This window comes from Ovis canadensis, chromosome 1, assembly GCF_042477335.2.
Source record: "Ovis canadensis isolate MfBH-ARS-UI-01 breed Bighorn chromosome 1, ARS-UI_OviCan_v2, whole genome shotgun sequence".
NCBI classification, from domain to species: Eukaryota; Metazoa; Chordata; class Mammalia; order Artiodactyla; family Bovidae; genus Ovis; species Ovis canadensis.
Window position 1 is genome coordinate 105,074,972 of NC_091245.1, and position 23,225 is coordinate 105,098,196.

Below are 23,225 nucleotides of genomic sequence, written 5' to 3' on the forward strand. Positions count from 1 at the left end.
AGGTAAACAACTGAAAACAGGTATTCAAACAAAAACTGGTACAAAATGTTCACAACAACATTATTCACAATAGCTAAAAAGGTGGAAATAATCCCAATTGTGAACTGACAAATGGATAAGCAAAATGTGGTATATTTCCAGTGGTATTATTCAGGCATAAAAAGGAATAAAGTACTGATACATGCTACAACATGGATGAATCTCAAAAACATTATACTAATACTAATGGGAAGCAAATGCTTAATGGGCACAAGTTTTCTTTTGGAGTGATGAAAACGTTCTGGAATTTGACATAGGTAGTGGTTGCAAAACTGTGAATGCACTAAACACCACCAAATTATACAACTTAAAATAGTTAATTCAGTTAAGTGAATTTTACTTCAATTAAAAAAAAAAAATCAACCAGTTTCTAAAGGTTAGCTGCAAAGTGAAATCTGAAATTTTATAAATAAACTTTTCATACTGTTATTTTAAAATCCATTGTCTTATACTCTCTGAATGGATCTTTTATTCAAGCAGCATATTTTTACATCATGCATTGATCATCTGAAATCTTCTGGTCCACTAGAGGTCATTCTGGTCATCTAGAGGTAAATTTCAAATGCCAATACAGTTCATTATTTTATTTATATATATATATATATACACACACACACATATTTTTAATCACATTTGTCCATACAACAACCACTCTCATCAGAAAAGTATTTAAATCCTAGAAGCTGTCAAACTCATGGTTTAATTTTTACTTGAATTTTATCATGAGGCACAAATATAGTTAGGTGCTTTCCTTGAAAAATTCAAGAATATGTCTGCCAAAAACCTAAATCTAAAGATCATAGTTCACAGAGTATTCTTTTCTTTTTTTAAAACTTTTTTAGGCCATGCCATGTGGCATGGGGAATGTTAATTCCCCAAGCAGAGATTGAACCCATGCCTCCTGCATTGAGAGACGCTTTCACCACTGGACTACCAGGGAAATCCTGGATCAATTAACAAGTAAAAACAATGTTCTATGAAGAAAGCAGCTAGGTAGCTTGCAACCTGATTTCACTATTCCTTGAGGTAAACACTGTACCTCAATATGTAGCAAAAGTGCTTTATAAGGATTTTTTACTTTATCACACAAAATATTTGAAACCCATGTTCTGAAAAGTCATGATTAAATAAAATTTATTTTTATTGCTTCAAGAACATTCTTAAGTGAAACAAGATTTTGTTTTTTCTAAATCGGCAAATTTAAACTGCATGGCAATGAAGAATGACTACTAGAGTACTGTGTTGATTCATCATACTAAGGCATCAGAGCAGTTTTACTCACCACTGCTTCTGGATCATCAGTGCAAGTGTCAACAAAGGGAAAAAGGCAAAATAATGCCTCTGTATTACTGTGAAATAGCTTTCATCATGAGACTCCCTGTAAGAGTCTCAGGGATCTTCAGGAGTCTGTAGACCACACTTTGAAAACTCTTGGCCTACTTACTCTAACTAACCCATTACTTTAACAGGTAACCCCTCAATTCATACTATTTTTCAGGTTTAATGCAAACTCCTTGGCAGCAAATCTCTCTTCTTTCTTTGTACTTCCCTTATTACCCACTACTATGAAATGCCCTGACAGACCATGAAAGTACTGTTACTGCTTAACCAACTCCAAATGGTACTTTCCTTCACCTAACTCGTATCAGCTACGTCAATGGACCTCTTCCCACTATTCCCCACACTATAAAATCTAATTCCTAAAAACCTAAGATGATTAATTCTTCTAGCTTATTTTAATTACTTCCCTCTTGATTTCCAGAACTTGCTTTCTGACTCACTTTTCTAGGAAAAAAAAACAACAGACTCTTGATCTAGAAGTCTGCAAACTTTTTCTGTAAAGGGCCAGATAATAAATATTTTAGACTCTGTGGGCTAACTTCTCAACTCTGCTGCTGTAAGCAAAAGTGTGTAACTGTGTTCTAATAAAAGTTGATTTATAAAAACAGGCAGTAGCTGTAGTTTCTGACTGACTCCTGATCTAGGCTCTTCCAACATATAGGTTAATCAACCCAGTGTAACACAAAAGATGCCAAAAGTTTAAAAAAGAGATAGTTATTATTTGCTAAGCACTGTGCTAAGTGCTTTACAATGCATTATCTCATTTAAATCCTTTAAAGGAGGGCTTTAATAATTTAAGTAATTCTCCTTTTACACAGAGAAAACAAAAACAGGTAAGTAACTTTTCAAGGTCTTAGTCTGTAAATAGCTAAGCCTTAGTCTGTAAATAGCTAAGACCTGTGTTTGAGGTCTCTCTTACTGCAAGGCCTATGTTTCTAATTATCAAACTATGCTATCTTTCCAAACTGTTAAGACAGTAATTCTAAATGAAAGCAGACACACCATCACTGTTTACCTGTTGAGTTTAGTACACAAGCCTTGGCTCACATCCTTGAATGAAGAGCCTATGTGACCTTGTCTTAGATGATACACTGTTAGGTCTAACAATATACACCAAGGACCATAAAGACTCCTATGTTTAAATGTGACAGATTAGGATGTCCTGCCTAAAAAAAAAACTAATGAATAGGAGGTAAGCAGCCCTCTCCCAGTGTCATCTTATAATAAATCAGCCCAAATATATTATTTTATACTAATATATTTTATTAAAATATATTATAAAGAATTATAGTAAATCAGTTTAAAAGTTCTGATACATACCAAAAAGAGGCTGACAGACATTAAAAAAGTTAGAATGAAGGAGACAAGAGGTGGTCAAAAGGCATATTTTACACACTCTTCAAAACTACTCTTCAGTCACTCCTAAACAGTAACTAGGGCCTATGGGAATTAAGAAAAAAATTCTGTCCATTAATAGAATCTGTTAACTTATGTCTCACTGATTTATATAACTATCTTAACCATAACATTATCCTTACTAATCTGCTTCCCAGTACAAAGAGAAAAGTTACAAGTTAAAGACTGCAAAAAGATATTCTATGAAACCTATCAGTCTAATAAGCAAGCATCACATATAATTAAAACAATATTATATTTACACACCTGTAAAATGGCTGGTTCCCATGGAGAGGATTACAAAATAATAGTGTAAGAGGATAATATCAACTCAAAAACACAATTATTACCTCTAAGAGCTAGGGAATCACACAACTCTGAATGAATCTTTATCTAGCCTCTATGTTTGAGCTTCCCTGGTGGCTCAGACGGTAAAGCGTCTACCTGCAATGCGGAAGACCTGGGTTCAATTCCTGGGTTGGGAAGATCCCCTGTAGAAGGAAACGGCAACCTACCAGTACTCTTGCCTGGAAAATCCCATGGACGGAAGAGCCTGGTAGGCTATAGCCCATGGGGTCACAAAGAGTTGGACACGACTGAGCGACTTCACTTTCACATGTTTGAGCTAGGCTGGTCTCTGTTGCTATTTTGTCTTTTAGTAGTCAACTAACAGTGGAAGTGGGGGGGGGGCAGGGCTGGGAGAGAATCTCTCTTAATTCAAAATAGACATTTGGAAGAGTAGACTTCAACTACTTGTGGTGGGGAAATAACTGAGGGCAGACTAGGGAATAAGCAGGCCAGCCACTCTGCTAAGTCCCAACCAGCAACCCTCAAAGTACAACTTCATATGCACCTCCTAACACTTGCACCAAAACTTACATATCAAAGAGAAAAATATACATAGTATACTACAAGATTGTTGCTTGTGAAAACTTGGCAAGAACACAAATTCATGGGCTATAATACAAAGAATCAAAAAGACTCCAAACTGTCTGGTGGTCCAGAGGTTAAGAATCCACCTGCCAATGCAGGGGACATGGATTCGATCCCTGGTCCAGGAAGATTTCACATGCCACAGTGCAACTAAACCCGCAGGCTGCAACTAATGAAGCCCGCACACTCTAGAGCCTGAGCTCCGTAAGAAGACAAGTCACTGAAATGAGAAGCCCACAACCTCCAACTAGAGAGCAGCCCCCGCTTGCTGCAACTAGAGAAAGCCCGTGCGCAGCAACAATGACACAGCACAGCCAGAAATAAATAAAATTAATTAAAAAAAGACTGAATTAAGCAATTTCCTCTAGACTGCAACAAGACAGACTTTATTATAGGATGTCGTGTCCAACTCTTTGCGACCCTAAGGACTGTAGCCCCCTAGGCTCTTCTGTACATGGGATTCTCCAGGTAAGATTACTGGATACTGGAAGAGGGTTCCCATGCCCTCCTCCAGAAGATCTTCCCCACTCAGGGATTGAACCGCGTCTCCTGCATGGCAGGAGGATTCTTTATCCACTGACCCACCTGGGGAGCCCCTATTCCAGGATAAACTAGTTCAAAAGTTCTCTCACTCCAAACTCTCCTTATCTACTTACTGCACATCAGCGCTATCATTCCAAATAGTCAAGCAGGAGCAAAAATAAACTTACATAAAATGACTGGCTGGACCAGGTCTTGAATGCAGCATGCAGAATCTAGTTCCCTGACCAGTGACAGAACCCAGGCCCCCTGCATTGCTAGTGTAGAGCCTTGCTAGCCACTGGACCACCAGGGAAGTCCTAGTATGACATTCTTTTATTCACTAATATACTTTATTTCACATTTCCATTTAACACAAGAGCTTTTCATATATATGTAACACATCTAAGAAAAACATAAAAAGAAATTAAGAAAAAAGGAACCGTGGTAAATTGGTGGTAAATTGAAATACAATTTCTAAATGAGCTCTTAATGACCAATGAAAGATACAATCATGCCAACTGAATTCCAAAACTGTAACACTTGCAATATCTGGAAGCTTAGATCTTTCTTTTTCCCTTTCAAGAACTATTTGACCTTCTCTTTGAACAACCCTAACTGCAGCAGATGGCAGGGGGAGACTACTGCATTTTTATAATATACTAAACAAAAAACAACAAGAAATAAAGAAAATATGGGGGGGGCGGATTCAAAGGAAAAGCTAATATATAATTTGCTCTGTGGCAAGGCCTTTTGCTTCTCCTTAACAGCACCTACCCCCTACCCCATACTCTTGGCAATCCTGAATGATTTGAAACAGTTTGGGAAAAAGTATCTAACAAATTACAGCTGTTAAATTCGGGAGGCATTTCTCTTCCACTCATCCCTCTTCCTCAAACACACACACCTGCATTGGGACAAGAAGAAGGGTCAGAACAAACTGCTTCAAGTCCCAAAAGAGTTACACTTCACTAGAACATGGTCACTACCACCTGGACAGAGAAGCTCTCATTGTGCCACAACGAAAGTATCTTTTTAGAAAAATAAGGCTAGCTAGGGAAAAAGTGTGTATTTATATCAAAAGGGTATTTTTCTTGCTCTAAGCCTTCCCCATTTCCTGGTCCATTAGCCCAAATAAGCAGAGATGACGCAGACTTCCTTATATAATAGTCTGTGATTTCCTAGACTGCAGGCCTTTCCCTTTGTGTTCTGTATACACTTACACACGCGAGCGCGCGCACATTCTCATTGCTTTGCAGCCCTTGGCATGATGCCAGCACTCAGTCAGCTGGTCGACTCCATTCACAGAGCAGGGTTGGAGCTGACATGGAAAAGGGGGGGTGGGGTGGGTAGTGAGGGTAAGGGGGAGCTAGAACCATCACTGCTATAGACAAAAGAAATTTTAAAAAAGAAAAAGACCTTAACATAACATTCCTCTCACAGCTTCAGCTCAAAGAAAACTAGAATCCAGAAACCATTACAAAAAGCAAAAAAATGAAGCAGAGGGGTTGAGAATCAAAATCGAAAGGGGGTTTGTATGAGAACAATTATTCCGCAAAAAATTTTTTAAAGCAATGGTATTTATTATTTCAATTCCATCAGAAACCTCAGCATATCACCTTCTACATGTAGTGAGGAAAAGATTGTGAAGAATTCAGTTTCTGCTTTTAGAAAAAGAAAGAAGGGGGCTGGGGCAAGACAGTTAAATGTACTTACAGGTATACATTTTTCTGCTCCCTCCTCTAGCTGCCAGGAAAGCTGGAGACAAGCAAGCGGGGGGAACAGAAAAAGGAGGGAAAAAAGGAATAAGAGATGGGTTTAGGTTTTTGTTTTGTTTTGGGGGGAGGGGGGAGAGGTTCCCTTTCTCTGTTCTATCGTAAGAGAAGCTCTTTCTATAGCACAGGGGCGGCCCCATACGTGCCAGCCCCCTTGAGAGACCTGCACAAACCCGGTTTCCAAGCGGGCACTGCCCTGCCAATCACATGGCGTACTGTTATATTAAACAAAAGAAACAGGGGGATGCTTACTTTTACCCATGATGCCTAGCGGGGGCAGGAGCGGGGGGAGAAAAACCAGTTGTAGCCGGTTTGTAACCTCAGGACATGGATTATCTCTTAATTTTTAAAAGTCATTTGTGGTACAAAAGTCAGTCAGTCTCCCCACCCTAACTATCACCCCCATTATTCTGGCCTAGTGCCAAACTTTGCCTTCATTCATGAGAGCTAGTTTCCTTTCAAATCATGGTGCTTTAACTGTTTAGTTTCCAAAGCCAACATCCAAGACAGGAAATCAAAGCATCAACACCAAAACATACCCCAAATTACAAAAAACAAAGAAATATTGCCAACGAAGCTCCTTTTCTTTATTCCTTATTGCTAGTGCTAGGGAAAAGACACTGATAAGACTGTAGATGTATTCACTAAAGATTTTTTTCCTTAAGTTGTCTCACAGGTATTTACCCCTATCAACTAACACCACTCAGGACAGCTGAATTCACATTTAACAAAAATCATATAGCAAGGTTTCACAGTTAAGTAGTCATAACAGTATACACAAACTCTATAAAAAACGGCTTATGTCCTTGTATTGTATATTTTACAACAGTTTCTCCTAATGAACATTTCTTTTCCTGTTTTAGAACAAATCTCCCCAATCACTTTATAAGGAGTTTTTATTTCCCAAAAGTACTGATTAGGGGTCAGAGAGTGGCAGGGAAGAAATCCAAGCAAACCAAGGAAGAGCTAAGGCAGTGATAATTGTTTTGGAGATCTATCGGCTGAAGGACATTTACTCTAGGATCTCTGTTTCAGGAAATAAATTCTTTATAAACAGTTAACAAGGAATAATGGGAGCAAGAGAGAGATTTTCTTACTTTTCAACTGATATCTATCACCCAAGTACCTGCCTCACTTGGGTCTCTGAAACTCAAATCATCTGTGTTTATTCCATCAGAATCTCTCACAAAACCTTTGCTTTGCCCAAATATTAAAGCTTCTAGAGTCTAGAGAATATAGAGAAAAATAATCAACACTCTACCCAAAGATATTAATTTGTAAATAAAAGTATTCCTGAACAACTTAGTATTACCTTCAATTTTCAGAAAAGGAATACTGACTGAGCTAAACCTTTTAGTAGGAAATACTGACCACTGGTATAAGGCATTCAATAATCCACAAACTATAAAGGAAAACCCTACATCTAAATCAAGCTAAGCTTAGAGTGGTTGACGCTGTACCATCTCAGTCACAGGAAGTTGTACTTAATAGGAGTCCATCAGAGGTCTCCAGATCTAGACACTATCATTTTAGGAGACAAAAGAAAATATGATGTCTGTGATAAACAGGGCAACGAATATAATCAATTTTCCTCTTACTCAACACATTTCCACCAGAGACCAACTATGTATTGCAAACTGAAGTTCACTAGCTCCATGTTTAATCAGGATAGGAAAGACTGTCTATCTTTTAACAATCGCTCAGAGAGCATGCCCATTTAAGCCCACACATTTGATTGCATTTAAACACTGGTCAATTTTTATCAGTCTTTAAGATAATATAAAAGGCTTAAGATACAGCTAAGCTGTCAGGAGTGATTACCACTGCTGCTGTGCTGTGCTGAGTCCTGTCTGGCTGGCTCTTTGTGACTCCATTAGCAAAGAATTAACTCTCCAACATTATACAGGCTAAGACAGTATACTATGCTTACTACAATGCCTGCCTTTATATTAAACTGATTAGTAGTCCAGAAATACCAAAGATGCTCAAACCAACAGGTATTTTTCTTCAAGATCCTCAAAAGTTAAGAACTACATGGTAAAAAAAAAAAAAAAGAACTACATGGTAGCAACTTCCCTGGTGGTCCAGTGGCTAACACTCAGTTCAGTCGCTCAGTCGTGTCCGACTCTTTGCGACCCCATGGACTGCAGCACACCAGGCCTCCCAGTCCATCACCCAACTCCTGGAGCTTACTCAAACTCATGCCCATCGAGTCGGTGATGCCATCCAACCATCTCATCCTCTGTCATCCCCTTCTCCTCCCACCTTCAATCTTTCCCCATGAACCCCATGAATAGTATGAAAAGGCTAACACACTCTGTGCTCCCAATTCGGGGTGGGAGGTTGGGGGGGATTGGAGGGGGTGGTGCAAGTTCGATCCCTGGTCAGGGAACTTGGTCTCCCATGCCACAATTAAAAGCGTGCATGCCACAACTAAAGATCCTTCATGCTGCAACGAAGACTGAAGACTCCGCATCCCACAACAAAGATTTAAAATTGGACACACCCAAATAAATATATATATATTAAAAAAAAAAAACTATACGGTAGCTAGTGACCCTGCTCTTTTCAACTAAATCATCATCCAAAACCAAAAGTATTTAATTGTATGAGTTGAAAATTGTAAACTTAGCAATACTCCTTGGCAAATGTTATTTAAGTTGTGATGCTCTGAAGAATATAAAATTCTTCAAGAAAAAGAAAAGATTTAACATTCACTGAGCATTTAATACACTGAATATTTAGTTAATCCACACAATAAACCAGTGGAGTGAGATCCTTTTCCTGTTTTATAGATATGGAAACTAACTTGGTAAAATTAATAAATTTGAATGAAGTCACTCTTTCAGCTAACTCATCCAGTAGATGCTGGCTCAAATGCCCACACTTGGTCCACTATAGCATGATGACTTGGCTATTTCTTGGCCAAAACTCAAGAGCCCAGTTCACTGCACTTGCTGTGCCAATCTCCATTCTAAGTCTCCATTTATTTAATCCATTCCCTGCACTAAAGCAAGTATCAGTCAAATACAACTGAAGTAACAAATACAAACTCTTTTATAAGCACATATAATTTCTACTCCTAGAAGATTTCATGCAAGACTTCTCGAGAAAGGCTAATAAGCATATACAATCTAGATATGTGAAAGACATCTGATAGATAAATGTCTGGGAGGGTCAAATCATAAAGGGTAATCATTATGAGGAAAGAGGTGATTATCTTTCCAGACTCAGGAAAACAGGATTCAAATTAATAATAACTAAAAGTCTGCTTGAAGGTACTCCTAAAAGACAAAAATGAACTTCACAGAACCAATATCAGAAACAGATCTTAAAAAAACACAGTTATCCCGTCTTTGCACTTCACAAATTTTATAAGTAATTTGCTAAATTTTTTGTGCCAGTTTTTAATATATGTCTTTGAGCTCAGAGAACAAGTGGATTAAAGTAGGAACCACTGCTAAAGTTAAAAAATAAAATTTAAAGATCTTTAAAATCTTCACCTATATCTAAGATTATTTTATATAAAATTCACAAGTTATTTATTGGTATCAAAAACAAAAAGCGAAGCTAAAGTATCCAGCTGTCAGTCCTCTCCTGCAAACTCTGTACAGTTCCATTTCCAATGAGTCTATTCTATTTGGAAAAATCAGCTCATGACATTTCAAGATCAGTATTACAACAAACAGATCAAAGAACAGGAGAACCCTAAGCATATGATCAATAAGCTCCCATTTTTTAAATTAAGTGTAGAAAGAGTTCAACTAATCAAAAGTTAGTTCTGAGAAGATAGGAGTTCTCCACATATTTAGAAATAATACAGCATGCAATCAACAGTACTACAAAGAAAATGATTTTGCTATCCCAAGCTTGATGCACAAATTGGGAATTTATTCCAAAATAATGTACTGAGTCTCTAAGGACAGATGATTTGCGCCCAGTAGGTAAAACAGAATAATGCCTATTGTAATGGGGAAAAAAAATCAGTCTTCAATATCTGGGAGTTACAAATTAGTGACTGATTGATACTGAAGTATCTAACACTAATTGGGAGAATGTATTTATTAGAAACTTGGCTAAAGTCAAATAAAAACTAAGTACACTGCCTTATAAAGTAGAATATGGACTGGGTCTGATACAGGAACAAAAGGAAATAAGAACAAGGCTTCCTGTTCTGAGATAGTATTTAAATTAAGGAGTATCGTCTCCGCTTCCCTCACCCACCCCCGCTGCAAAGTAATATTCCTCAATGTGTTCACTCCTGGACTTATAGGAAATAAAATTATTGTAGAGGGAATTCCCTGGTGGGTTAGGCCTTGGCACTTTCACTGCCAGGGCCTGAATTTAATTCCTGGTCAGGGAACCAAGATCCCACAAGCCATGGTGCAGCCAAAAAAAAAGTTTAAGAGACTTTTTTTTTTTGTTCAAGAAGAAAGGCCAAAAGCCTTCTATTGTTCAAGTATTAAAAATAATTTTAAAATTACTGCTATACCCTACTCTCAATGACTTAATCACCATATGCACGCTTATCACTCCATTGGGTCTGACTTTTTACGACCCCATGGACTGTAGCCCATACGGACAGAGGAGTCCAGGCTCCTCTGTCCATGGAATTTTTCAGGCAAGAATACTGGAGTGGGTTGCCATTTCCTCCTTCAGGGGATCTTCCCAAACCAGGAATCGAACTGGTACCTCCAATGCAGGCAAATTCTTTACCGCTGAGCCACCGTGGAAGCCCTTTTAAATCACCATATAAAAATAGTAAATTATATCAACCATTTCACCTCTCATGAGACATAAAATGTTCCTAAGCCAGTCTTTTCTATGAGGGTGGTTTAGTTTCCCAAGGGCACTAGGGAATTTCACTATCTATCCAGGGGAAAAAGAAACAGGAAAATCACCTAGAGCATTACGTATTTAACACTTACAAAACAATGTTTTGGAACCTTCTCTTTCAAAAGACAAAGCAAAAGACAAAGCAGGGATCTACAAAGTGACTACATTCTTGAATCCCTAACTTATTCTAATCCTTCTATCAGCAGCATGCTAGTGATTCCTAGTGGCCATGCCTAGTAACATCTCAATCCTTAATACTTGACTGCTATTTTCATTCTCTCCTATTTGTTCCTTCCCTGTATCTTTGTTGGGACACCAAGTTCTTCTCAGACAAATCACTAATGTTCATACATATGAAAATTCAACTCAAGGGACCTCCCTGGTAGTCTAATGGTTAAAATTCCACTGCGGGGGCATGGGTTTGATCCCTGGTCAGGGAAATAAGATTCCGCATGTCGCATGGTGTGGCCAAAAAAATAAAAAACAAACCAAAATTCAACCCAAACATCCTAATGTGCTAACACCTGTCATCAGCTAAGAGCCGCTGAGGAAATAGAGGAAAGTCACCTTTTAGTAGTCAAATCAACATTCTGTCATAGATTTTCTAAGCACTTGGATTCTTTTTCATCTGGCTTTTTCCTGTTACTAGATATCCACTAGTGTCTCTAGCTTTCAATGGGTAAAGCTAGTCTATGAACAATTTTGCTTAGAGTTTCAGATATTTTAACTCTACATTAAGCTTCTCATATTCCACTTCTGCTGCAAAGACTGCTCTTAACTTTATCACTAAGTCACAAACAATGCCCACATATATATATGTATGTAGGGCTTCCCCGGTGGCTCAGATAGGCCTGCAATGCGGGAGACCTGGGTTCGATCCCTGGGTTGGGAAGATCCCCTGAAGGGAAGAGCTACCCACTCCAGTATTCTGGCCTGGAGAATTCCATGGACTGTATAGTCCATGGGGTCACAAACAATCGGACAAGACTGAGCGACTTTCACTCATGCACTCACACATGTGTATGTACATATACACAACACACACTGAGCTACATTCTATATGCTCATGTTCTAGTCGATCTCTGACTTTAAGCAGTCTCCAACCAGGAACAATCTAAGGTAAAATAAATTATTGCAGCTACACAATGACTTTCATCAACTTTCAAAATCTATCCTACACTTTAATAATTACCATACTGAATTCCTATGCTCAACAGACTATACTAGAAAACTAGATCTAACTATCCATTTAATTATCAGAGATGGAGAAATCACTTTGGAATCTAGCCTACTGTCCTGGTTGGGCAAGTTCAGAATTCACTTCAATCTGTGACAATCTTGGTACACTTATGAGGCATCAAGATACTAGAATTTCAGGACAACCATCTTGTATTACGCTAACCAGAAAAATGGAAGCCAATATAAAAGGAAAGATCTTGAAAGAAAAAAGTGGTAAATGTGTGACTGTCAAATTTAAAATAAACTTTCCTTTTATTAAATTTTATGTTATATGTGTTATGTGTGTTAGTCGCTCAGTCGTTTCTGACTCTTTGGACCCCACAGACTGTCGCCCGCCAGGCTTCTCTGTCCATGCAATTCTCCAGGCAAGAATACTGGAGTGGATTGCCATTCCCTTCTCCAGAGGAACTTCCCAACACAGGGATCGAACTCTGGTCTCCTGCATCACAGGCAGATTCTTTACCATTTGAGCTTCAGAGAAGTCTGTTTTATTAAATTTTAAGTATCTTCAAAATATGTTCTCTGTATTTTCAACAATAAAATTAACCACCTCAGTATTACTGGCACTTGGGGCCAGATAATTCTTCACTGTAGGCCTCTGTCCTGTGCACTGCAGGATGCTTACTCTGGCCTCTACAGAGTAGATTCCAGTTTTGAGAAGAAAATGTTCCCATACAGAGTCAAATGTCCTGTAGAGGGCAAAATCCTTCCCAGTTAAGAGCCATTACATTAGAGCGAACGCCATCAACATGATTTTACCCTCAAGGAGGTCTGTGGCTATTATTACCAACAATCTTAACCTTGCAATTTAACATAAATACTGACAAAGGAAATAAGAAAAGTTAAGAATTCTATCAAATACCTTTAGGAGAAGGGAAGGATAACTAGGAGGGAGCATGGGTAGAGATAATCTTCTGTATCTCTTATTTAGGTGGTCATCTTATAAAACATGTTCTGTATGTATACTGTATCTCAGGTTAAAAAACAAAAACAAAAAAACACAACAAAGTTTACCTAAAACACGACAAAACAAAACTGATAGGCAAGAAGCGTGATAGTATTTCCTTGCTTCAGTGCTACTAGAAATCAGGTACAAAGGGTACAGAACCAAGACATTCGAGGTGCAGGGAAAGGAGTCCCTAAATATTTGATGATGCAATGATTTATTCTTGATTTTAAGATACCTGCTGCTGCTGCGTCACTTCAGTTATGTCGGACGCTGTGCGACCCCACAGACGGCAGCCCACCAGGCTCCCCCGTCCCCGGGATTCTCCAAGCAAGAACACAGTATTCAAACCCTTCCTTTGGCCACACAGCTCCAACTAATCTTTTTTTTTTTTTAAACCTATAAAGCTTTCTAAGATTGATAATCATATCTGGGATTACGGTCATATATATCTTTCACTGAGACTTTCATACCTTTGACTCTGGAAGTTAAGAATGGCTCTTCAAAAACTCCTCTAACAAGAAAAATCTCTACATAGTACTAAAAACCTGCATGAGATCAGGTATGAAACAGAATGGCTCCTAACAGCAAAACAATTGCCTATCCCCAAGCAAAAACCCCACTCAAACAAGAACTGGATTTCTACTCCAACAAGTAGGGCAGATAAAGGGGATAATCTGAAACAAAAAGGAAAGTAGGTGGGATCATAAAAACTAAACAGCTTCTGAGCCTGAGAGTGGATGAGAAAATTTTCAGATCAAGAAAGCAATTCCTAGTACTGACTAAAATACTAACTACAGTTTGAAAAATCTTTTTATATTCTATTTGTACATCCATAAATTTAAGAGAAGAAAATGCAATCAGACTAGATATTTAATGCTTCATTGCTTTTCACAATCCAAGACAATTGTATTAAGATCCCTGTTTGAAGGGTCTCTTAGAAAAGAAAAATTCATTAATCAAATATTTCCAGTTAATTAAAAAATACCGTAGTTACGACTTTGAAAACCGAAACAATATATATAGCTTAAAACACTTTTTAAAAGGAAGAAAAGATGAAGAGCACTCAGATCATTTGATTTTGCCCTTTCTGTTTCTTCTAATACAATGAGAGCAGAATAGTTTTACATAACACCAGGAGAATGCGATGAAACAGTTTGCTCAAATACGATTACTTGATTTTCAGTGCTAAATGTCTCAGACTATCCAATTGAGTACAAGGGAAAGATTAGTGTTTCCCAGGGAAATACTGCGAACTACATAAGTGATTGTGGTGGCGGTTTAGTTGCTCAGCTGTGTTCTGACTCTTTGCAACCCTGTGGACTGTAGCTGGCCAGGCTCCTCTGTCCATGGGATTTCCCAGGCAAGAAAATGGGAGTGGGTTGCCATTTCTTCCTCCAGAGGATCTTCCTGACACAGGGATCAAACCCACATCTCCTGCTTGGCAGGCAAACTCTTTACCACTGAGCCACTGGGGCAACCCCAAATAAGTCATTCAGTTCAGTTCACTCAGTCGTGTCCGACTCTTTGCGACCCCATGAATCGCAGCACGCCAGGCCTCCCTGTCCATCACCAACTCCCAGAGTTCACTCAGACTCACGTCCATCGAGTCCGTGATGCCATCCAGCCATCTCATCCTCGGTCGTCCCCTTCTCCTCCTGACCCCAATCCCTCCCAGCATCAGAGTCTTTTCCAATGAGTCAACTCTTTGCATGAGGTGGCCAAAGTACTAGAGTTTCAGCTTCAGCATCATTCCTTCCAAAGAAATCCCAGGGCTGATCTCCTTCAGAATGGACTGGTTGGATCTCCTTGCAGTCCAAGGGACTCTCAAAAGTCTTCTCCAACACCACAGTTCGAAAGCATCAATTCTTTGGCACTCTGTCTTCTTCACAGTCCAACTCTCACACCCATACATGACCACAGGAAAAACCACAGCCTTGACTAGATGGACCTTAGTTGGCAAAGTAATGTCTCTGCTTTTGAATATGCTATCTAGGTTGGTCATAACTTTTCTTCCAAGGAGTAAGCGTCTTTTAATTTCATGGCTGCAGTCACCATCTGCAGTGATTTTGGAGCCCCCCAAAATAAAGTCTGACACTGTTTCCACTGTTTCCCCATCTATTTCCCATGAAGTGATGGGACCGGATGCCATGATCTTCGTTTTCTGAATGTTGAGGTTTAAGCCAACTTTTTCAGTCTCCTCTTTCACTTTCATCAAGAGGCTTTTTAGTTCCTCTTCACTTTCTGCCATAAGGGTGGTATCATCTGCATATCTGAGGTTATTGATATTTCTCCCGGCAATCTTGATTCCAACTTGTGTTTCTTCCAGTCCAGCGTTTCTCATGATGTACTTTGCTCCAAATAATCAAAACTGTATCATGTTGCTCTGAAGTGAAAGCATCTGCACAGGAAAAGTTTCTTCTATAGGCACCCAGTACTATGTCTTTAAAAAACACCAACTATGTTGTAATGGATTCAAATCACCACTTCTGCTGTGTACATTAAGGTCCCCAAACTAAATACTTGGCCAAAGTGTAATACACCTAAAAGTAAAAAAGGATTACCAAAAAAGACGCCCCTACTTCAGTAACTTTCTATGTCTGCATACTCAAACACCACATTCCTTTAAAATGCTGCTGCTTGAGACTTCCCTGGTGGTACAATAGATAAGACTCTACCTCCCTGGTCCAGAAAGACTCCACATGCCTCAGGGAGCAACTAAAGCCCATGTACCACAACTACTGAGCCCGCATGCCATAACTACTGAATCCTCTCTGCCTAGAGCTTGCACTCCGCAACAAGAGAAGCCACCACAATGAGAAGCCTGTGTACTTCAATGAAGAGTAGCCCCCACTTATAAACAGAGAAAGCCCACATACAGCAAGGAAGACCCAGAACAACCAAAAAATAAATAATTTAAAAAAAAGAATCAGATGCACTCAAACTTAAAAAAAAAGGCTGCTGCTCTGCTGAAAATTGTTGGAAATAAGAAACAATAAACTACCGAAACACCAATCCCAAATCACAGAGCTATTAGTATTTTCTGTCAAATACGGAGAAGGAAATGGCAACTCATTCCAGTATTCTTGCCTGAGAAATCCCATGGACAGAGGAGGTGGGCTGCAGTCCATGTGGTCACAAGAGTCAGACAGGACTTAGTGACTAAACAACAACGAAGGATTCCCTCCACCAACAACCTGGGCATCTATATCAGACTTAGACTTACGCAACCAGATGAAATTCTATTGGGCAATCACTTTTAAACTTTCATGAATGTCAGTCTCTCTCTGACTTTTGATTAAAATGTTCTTTTAAAAAACACAATCTGGGAAAAACTACGTCCAACGTATTACAAGTATTCACCAAATAGCTTCTCATCTTCTCAGTTATATCACCATTATTCTAGGACCAGAATTCATTTATACTACAGATTGGCCTTTTTCTGTAAAGGCTCAAATAAATATTTTAGGCTTTGAGAGTCTTATCTTTGTTGTGACAATTTACCTTTGATATTATAGCAGTGTGAAAGCAATCGCTGACAATACGTAAAGAATGTGTGGTTATCTCCAATTAAATTATTTATGAATGCTAAAATCAGAATTTTGTATAATTTTCACATGAAATTGAAATATCCTGAAATATCCTTCTTTCGATTTTTTTCTGTTTGACTGTACTGGTCTTCATTGCTGCTCTTCTTAGCTACAGCAAATGGGGCTTCTCTTGTTGCAGGGCACAGGCTCTGGGACTCCAGGGCTTTGGCAGTTGTGGTGGGCAGGCTCAGCTGCCCCATGGCATGCAGAATCTTCTGCGAGCAGGGATTGAACACACTGCCCCCTGCTTCGGCAGGCGGATTCTTAACCACTGGACCACCAGGGAAGTCCCTTTTCATTTTTTCCAATCATTTAAAACTATAAGAAGCAATCATAATTCTTAGCTCATGGGCTGGACAAAACACAAGCAACAAGCAGAATTTGGCCTACTAGCCCTTCGTTTGGTGACTTCTGATCTGCAACCTCTCATTTGACTATTAAACATTTCAACTGTACCAAAAAGTGTAGAGAATAACAAACAACCATTTACTTATCAACTATTGTAAGAGATATAATACTACAAATAAAACTGAAGCTCTCTGAGTAACTATTCCAATCCTATTTTTCTCTTCCTTTCCCCAAAGTAATCACCACAATGAGTTTGGTTTATCACTGACCTTTTTTTTCCCCCAGTACTTTTGCTTTAAGTGTACAGCTGTATCTATATAAAAAATATTGCATCATTTTTCAAGTTTAAGTTTTATGGTATTATATACATATGTATACCACTCTGCAACTTAACTTTTCCTTTAAAAGTGCCTCTGATATTAGCTGGTTAACACGGGTAACCAGTCTACTCATCTTAGCTGGTGTGAGTCCACGCTCGGTCCCTCAGCCTGTCTGCTCCTCTGTGACCCGTGGCCTGCGGCCCGTTGGGTTCCCCTGCCCACAGACTTCTCCAGGCAAGAACACGCAAGTGGGCTGCCAGTTCCTCCTCCAGGGCAACTTCCCAGCCCAGGGCTTGAACCCGCGTCTCCTGCACTGGCAGGCAGATTCTTTACCGCTGAGCCACCTGGGAAGCTGTAACACGTGGGGTCTACTTCCTTGACCAGGGATCAAACCTGGGCCCCTGACTGGGAGCGCAGAGTCTTCGCCAGGGAACCACCAGGGAAGTCCTTGACATTTATCCAAGTTGACACATGTAACTAGTTAGTTTATTCATCTTAAATGGTACAAAGAATGCCAACTATGAAGTATCACAATATAGTTATCTACTTCCTATTCACTCAACAAATTAATTACATATTATATGGCAGGCACTGTTTTAGGTGCAAGAGCTTCAATAGTGAATAAGGCAAAATTCTCCTCTCTACGGAGTTTACTCTAATGCACACTAACACTTTCTCTTTATTGATATTATTTCCAAGAGAAGTCTCAAAAGTGGCTCTAGCCTAATTTTATCCAAAATACGAAAGTGAAGAAAAAGTGATCAATTTTAGTAAATGGAAGAGAGATCCTCTCTCTTTCATAAAAATATTTCTTATAAAGCTAAGAGATAAAAGAAAATTTTAAAAATAAATTTTGCCCCAAATATAAAAACTGTTAAGCTTTCAACATTTTAATATTAGAGACCCATTCATGGTTGTCTTCATTTAGACTTCACTATAAACAGGTAGTACTGATGATAAGACATCTGGAGATCCATTTCTTTTCCTCATTTATAAAAACCAGAGTAAAGCAATAAGAAAGACAAAGATCAGCAGTGGATCTAAATCTTTGATCAGTCAACAGAAGAAAATATCACAGTAATCCAAAACTTAATAGAACAGATAGAACAGGCCCAGAAGACAATTACTCAGTCCTTGGAAATAAAATGACAGATTTCCTAAGTAGAAATGAAGCAAGACATCACCATCACCAGTAATTAATGGAAACAGTCTCCAATGCTCTTTCCACTTCAAAGGAGATGGTAACTTTAAATACATCTGGAGAATCCCACGGACACAGGAGCCTGGCAGGCTATAGTCCATAGGGTCGCAAAGAGTCAATCTGAAGCAACTCAGCATGCATGCCATTGAATTAATCAGATTTCCTGTCACCCGCTTAAGGATGTGTATGAACACCAGTTTGTTTCATTTTACTCCTGTCTGTAGGCCCTGAATGTGGGGTATTGGTACCAGCAAAGGTAACACCCTACTCTGGGCAAGTGAAGGCCTACTAATAAGTTCCAAGTTCACTAAACAAAATTTAAATCTACTGAATAAAACAAATCACCTTAACTCTAAAAACAGTGAAATGGGAATGAGGAAGAAGACAAATAACTTACCAATGAGCAGGAAAACTAGTTAGAAAGGAAATCTGAGTTGTATAAAGCATTTGGTCTTATTTGTCTTAACATCCCCATTCCCTGAAAACAGTGATTTAGCAGTGTTTGGCTCTCTGCCTTTGCCCACTGGGAGTTTAATAGGGACTCCAGTAAGGAGTTTCCATGAAAGCAGCCAACTGGGAACTATACATGCTCATTCTTATTGAGGTTGTCCTGATCTTAAAAGATCGTGGTGACAAATCAACTTACCAAAGTTTTAAAAAGGTTTAGACTAACAATTTTTCTTTTTTTTTTTAATGTTTGGCTGTGCTGGGTCTTAGCTGCAGCATATGGGCGGCGGTGTGTGGGCTTCTCATTGCAGTGAAGCTTCTCTTGTTGCAGAGCCCAGCTTCAGTAGTTACGGCATGTGAGCTTCGCAGCTGCAGCTCGAGGGTGCTAGAATACAGGCTCAGCAGTTGCCCTGTGGCAGCTGGAATCTCAGTTTGAGGACCAGGGATCGAATTCCCTGAGGACCAGGGTCTTCTGCATTGGCAGGCAGATTCTTAACCACTGGACTCAAAGGGAAGTCCCATGTTTGACAACTGATTGGTTTGAAGGCCATTTCGAACAAGTAAAATTTTCTGTTAAACTGTGTGTACTCCTCTTCCCAACAACTGGCTACAGTTAGATGGCCAATAATCAAATCCAGAGATATATGCTTTTAAGAAAAGAAATGCTAACAAGATACAGAGGCACTTGAAGACAGTACTCATCACTATCCAACCACATTGCTTCCCTCAAATTTAGATTTAAACTGAGCTGTTTTAGAAACTTTCACAGTCTGCTGGTATGAATGTAAACTGGTACAAATTACAGGAGGATAATTTAATATCTGACAAAATTTTCAATGTGCATGCCCTTCGGTCCAATAATTATATTTCTAGAAATTTTACCTACAGATACACTAAAATGTATGTAAGATGTTTCACTGGAACCCTGGTTATGACAATACACTCACACACTAGAAACATCCTAAATATTCCTCAGTGGGCATAGACTGGGTACAAACTAAAGTATATCCATACAATGAGATACTGTACAATCACCAAAACAATGATAAACATGTATGTAATACACACATACACATAGTATGGTATAATGCTAAACAATCTGAGCCAAACAGTCAAAACTTCCTGATTCTGTACCCCAGCTCTTTTATTTATTAGGTCTGTGACCTTAGGGAACTCACTTAACCTCTTTGTGCCTCAGTTTTTTTATTGTAAAAATGGAGGTACTGTGAGGATTAAACAAGTTAATGTGAAGTGCTTAAAACAGTATTTGCACATAAAAAAGCCCAGTAATGTTAGTTATTAAAAAACTTATCCAAGGTAATTCCCTGGTGGTCCAGCGATTAGGACTTGGCGTTTTCACTGCCATGAGCCTTAGGTCAATCCCTAACTTGGGAACTAAGATGCAGCAAGCCACAAGACGTGGCCAAAAACAAAAGAGACATATCTAAGGTGATATGGGCAAGCAATTACAATGGCTAAAACTAAAACAACTCAAGTTAGGACAGATACAGATAGATGGAATAAAGAGAGGTTTTTGAAAGTAGAATTTTCAGGATTTGGTAAGCTTAAATCACACTCTGAACCAAATTGTAAAAGACGTTGATATGTTGTTTCCTAATATGTTGGTTACTTAATTTATAAACACACTGTATCTAATGTTGTAGTTATTTTAATAAATGTCTTCTCTTCTGGACTATGTATCTTCTTGAGGACTGAAGTTTTATAATTAATCTTTACTTGCTATACAACACTTATGCGTATGTCTTTTACATGGTAGATACACAATAAATACCTAATACCGCCAGGCTTTTTCAGTTCCCCACAACCAGCAGATTTAAGTGGTTACAAAGTGAACAGAGTGCTGACACATGGGTAAAGAGATCCAAGTTTTCTCTTTTATCAGTCATTTTTTTCTAGACCAAACTAGTCGAGGATAGAGAAAAACCACCTGGGGTCTATATACTCTAGGAACTAGAAAAATAACCCTGTATCACTTATTGGAGACTTGGGTTTTCTGATATAATTTGAGACTTAAGACTACAGATGAAAAAACAAAACAGACTTTATAAACTAGGTAATCAGCACTAAGTTTAATAACATAGCGGTATTCAAATTATGTTTATTCAATGCTGACTAAGAGAATAATAGCAATAAAAGTTATTAAAGAGCAAGACTTGTAGACAATAGGAAAGGTACATAGCCATAAACTTGAATATTCTTTCCCAACAAAGTTTTGATATCCATGAAAAGATTTTCACCCTCAAAATTATCATTTAAAGAATAAGCAAATTCTCTATATATAGATTTGAAAAGAATCTCCTATATTATTAAATGAAAAAAAGATGTAGAAAGCTATCTTTTGTGTAAAAAGAAAAACTAAAAAGAAATTCACATATGCTTACGTATACATAGAAAATTCTGAAATGACAGAAAAGGAATAACAATGATGATGTTTAAAACTAGGCAGGTGAGAAGTGATGAGAAACTTCTCATTGTGTGTCTTTTTTTTTTTAACTGGAGGACTTCTGTGGTGGTCCAATGGTTAAGAATCCACTTGCCAGTTCATGGGACACGGTTCTATCCCCAGTCTGGAAAAATCCCACATGCTGAGGGGCAACTAAGCGCATGTGCCACAACTACTGAGCCCACACCCCTAGAGCCGGTGACTACAACTACTGAAGCCCAGCCCAAGTGCCCTGGAGAACATGCTCTGCAAAAAGAAAAGCCACCGCTGGACTTCGCTGGCAGCACAGTAGATAGGAAGCCACCTGCCAATGCAGGGGACACGGATTTGATCCGTGGTCCAGGAAGATTCCACAAGCCACAGGCAACTAAAGCCATACACCATGACTACTGCAGCCTGTGTGCCCTAGAGGCTGTGCTCTGCCACAAGAGAAACCACCACAATGAGAAATCTGTTCACCTCAATAAAGAATAGCCCCTGCTCACCGCCAACTAGAGAAAGCCCACATGCAGCAACAAAGATCCAGTGCAGCCAAAAACAAAATAAATTCGAACCAAACTTTTAACAATAAATAAAATGCTCCAACCACAGCAATTCATTTATAAGAGCAAAAGTTATCCAGAGTAACCCTGCTTCTAATACTGTAAAGAAAAATACGTGATCCAAGGAGCTGGGTGAAATTAAAATTTTTTATGACAAGGACCAGCTGCCATATTATAGTAACAGGATCCCATTCAGTTTAGTGTTATATTGTTTGGCCCAATATAAAAAAGGGATATGAAAAGAAAAACACAACCTAAAACTCATATGTCATCTCAAGGGACCCCAAATAGCCAAAACAATCTTGAAAATGAAGACGAGTCAGAGGACTTATACTTACTGACTTCAAAATTTATTACAAAGCCCCAGTTACTGAAACAGTGTGGTATGAGCATAAAGACAGACATACAAAGCAATAGAACAGAATACAGACTCCAAAAATAAACCTTTGCACATATGATCAAATGATTATCAACAAAGATCAAGACCATTCAGCGGAGACACGACTCTCTTTCCAACAAACAGTGCTGGAAAAACTGGATATCCACATTCCAAAGAATAAAACTGGACCCTTACCTTGGAGCATATACAAAAATTAACTCAACATGGATCAAAGACCTAAAAATAAGAACTAATATTGAAAAACTCTTAGAAGGAAACACAGGAGGAAAGAGCTTCATGACAGAGTTCGTAACAATTTCTTGAATATGACACCAAAAACAGCAAATAGTAAACTGGATCTCATCAAAATTTTGTGCACCAAAGGACATTATCAACTGAGTAAAAAATAACTCACAAAATGGAAGAAAGTATTTGCAAATCATATATCTGATACAGGATTAATATCCAGTAAAAAGAACTCCCATCACTCAATGACAACAAAACAAACAACCCAATTTAAAAATGAATACATTGCTGGTAAGAATGAATAGTCACAAAAGAAAATAGTAAGGCAGTTCTTGCTATTGTTCAGCTGCTAAGTCGTATGCAAGACTCTGCAATAGCGTGGACTGCAGCACGCCAGGCTCTTCTGTCCTCCACTGTCTCCTGGAGTTTGTTAAAATTCATGTCCATTGAGTCAGGGATGCTCTCTAACCATCTCACCCTCTGCTGCCTCCTTTTCCTTTTGCCTTCAATCTCTCCCAGCATCAAGGTCTTAGGGAATATTATTCAGCCTTAAAAAGGAATGAAATTCTGACACATGCTACAACATAGATGAACCTTGAAGGTATTATGCTAAAATTAAATAAGCTAGACACAAAAGGACAAATATTTTATGATTCTACTTATAT

General features: G+C 38.7%; 1 protein-coding gene across 6 annotated transcripts in view; it reads right to left on the bottom strand.

Annotated features, from left to right (window-relative positions):
• GATAD2B (GATA zinc finger domain containing 2B) overlaps positions 1-23,225 on the bottom strand; it is a 76,393-nt gene that overhangs the window by 42,223 nt on the left and 10,945 nt on the right. For 2 of the 6 annotated variants that reach the window (XM_069542900.1, XM_069542874.1), the window contains exon 2: positions 5,944-5,985. The exons of the other annotated variants lie outside the window; for them this stretch is intronic. The gene's annotated coding sequence lies outside the window, so the exon portion shown is untranslated. The remainder of the gene's footprint in view (positions 1-5,943; positions 5,986-23,225) is intronic. 6 annotated transcript variants of the gene reach the window in all.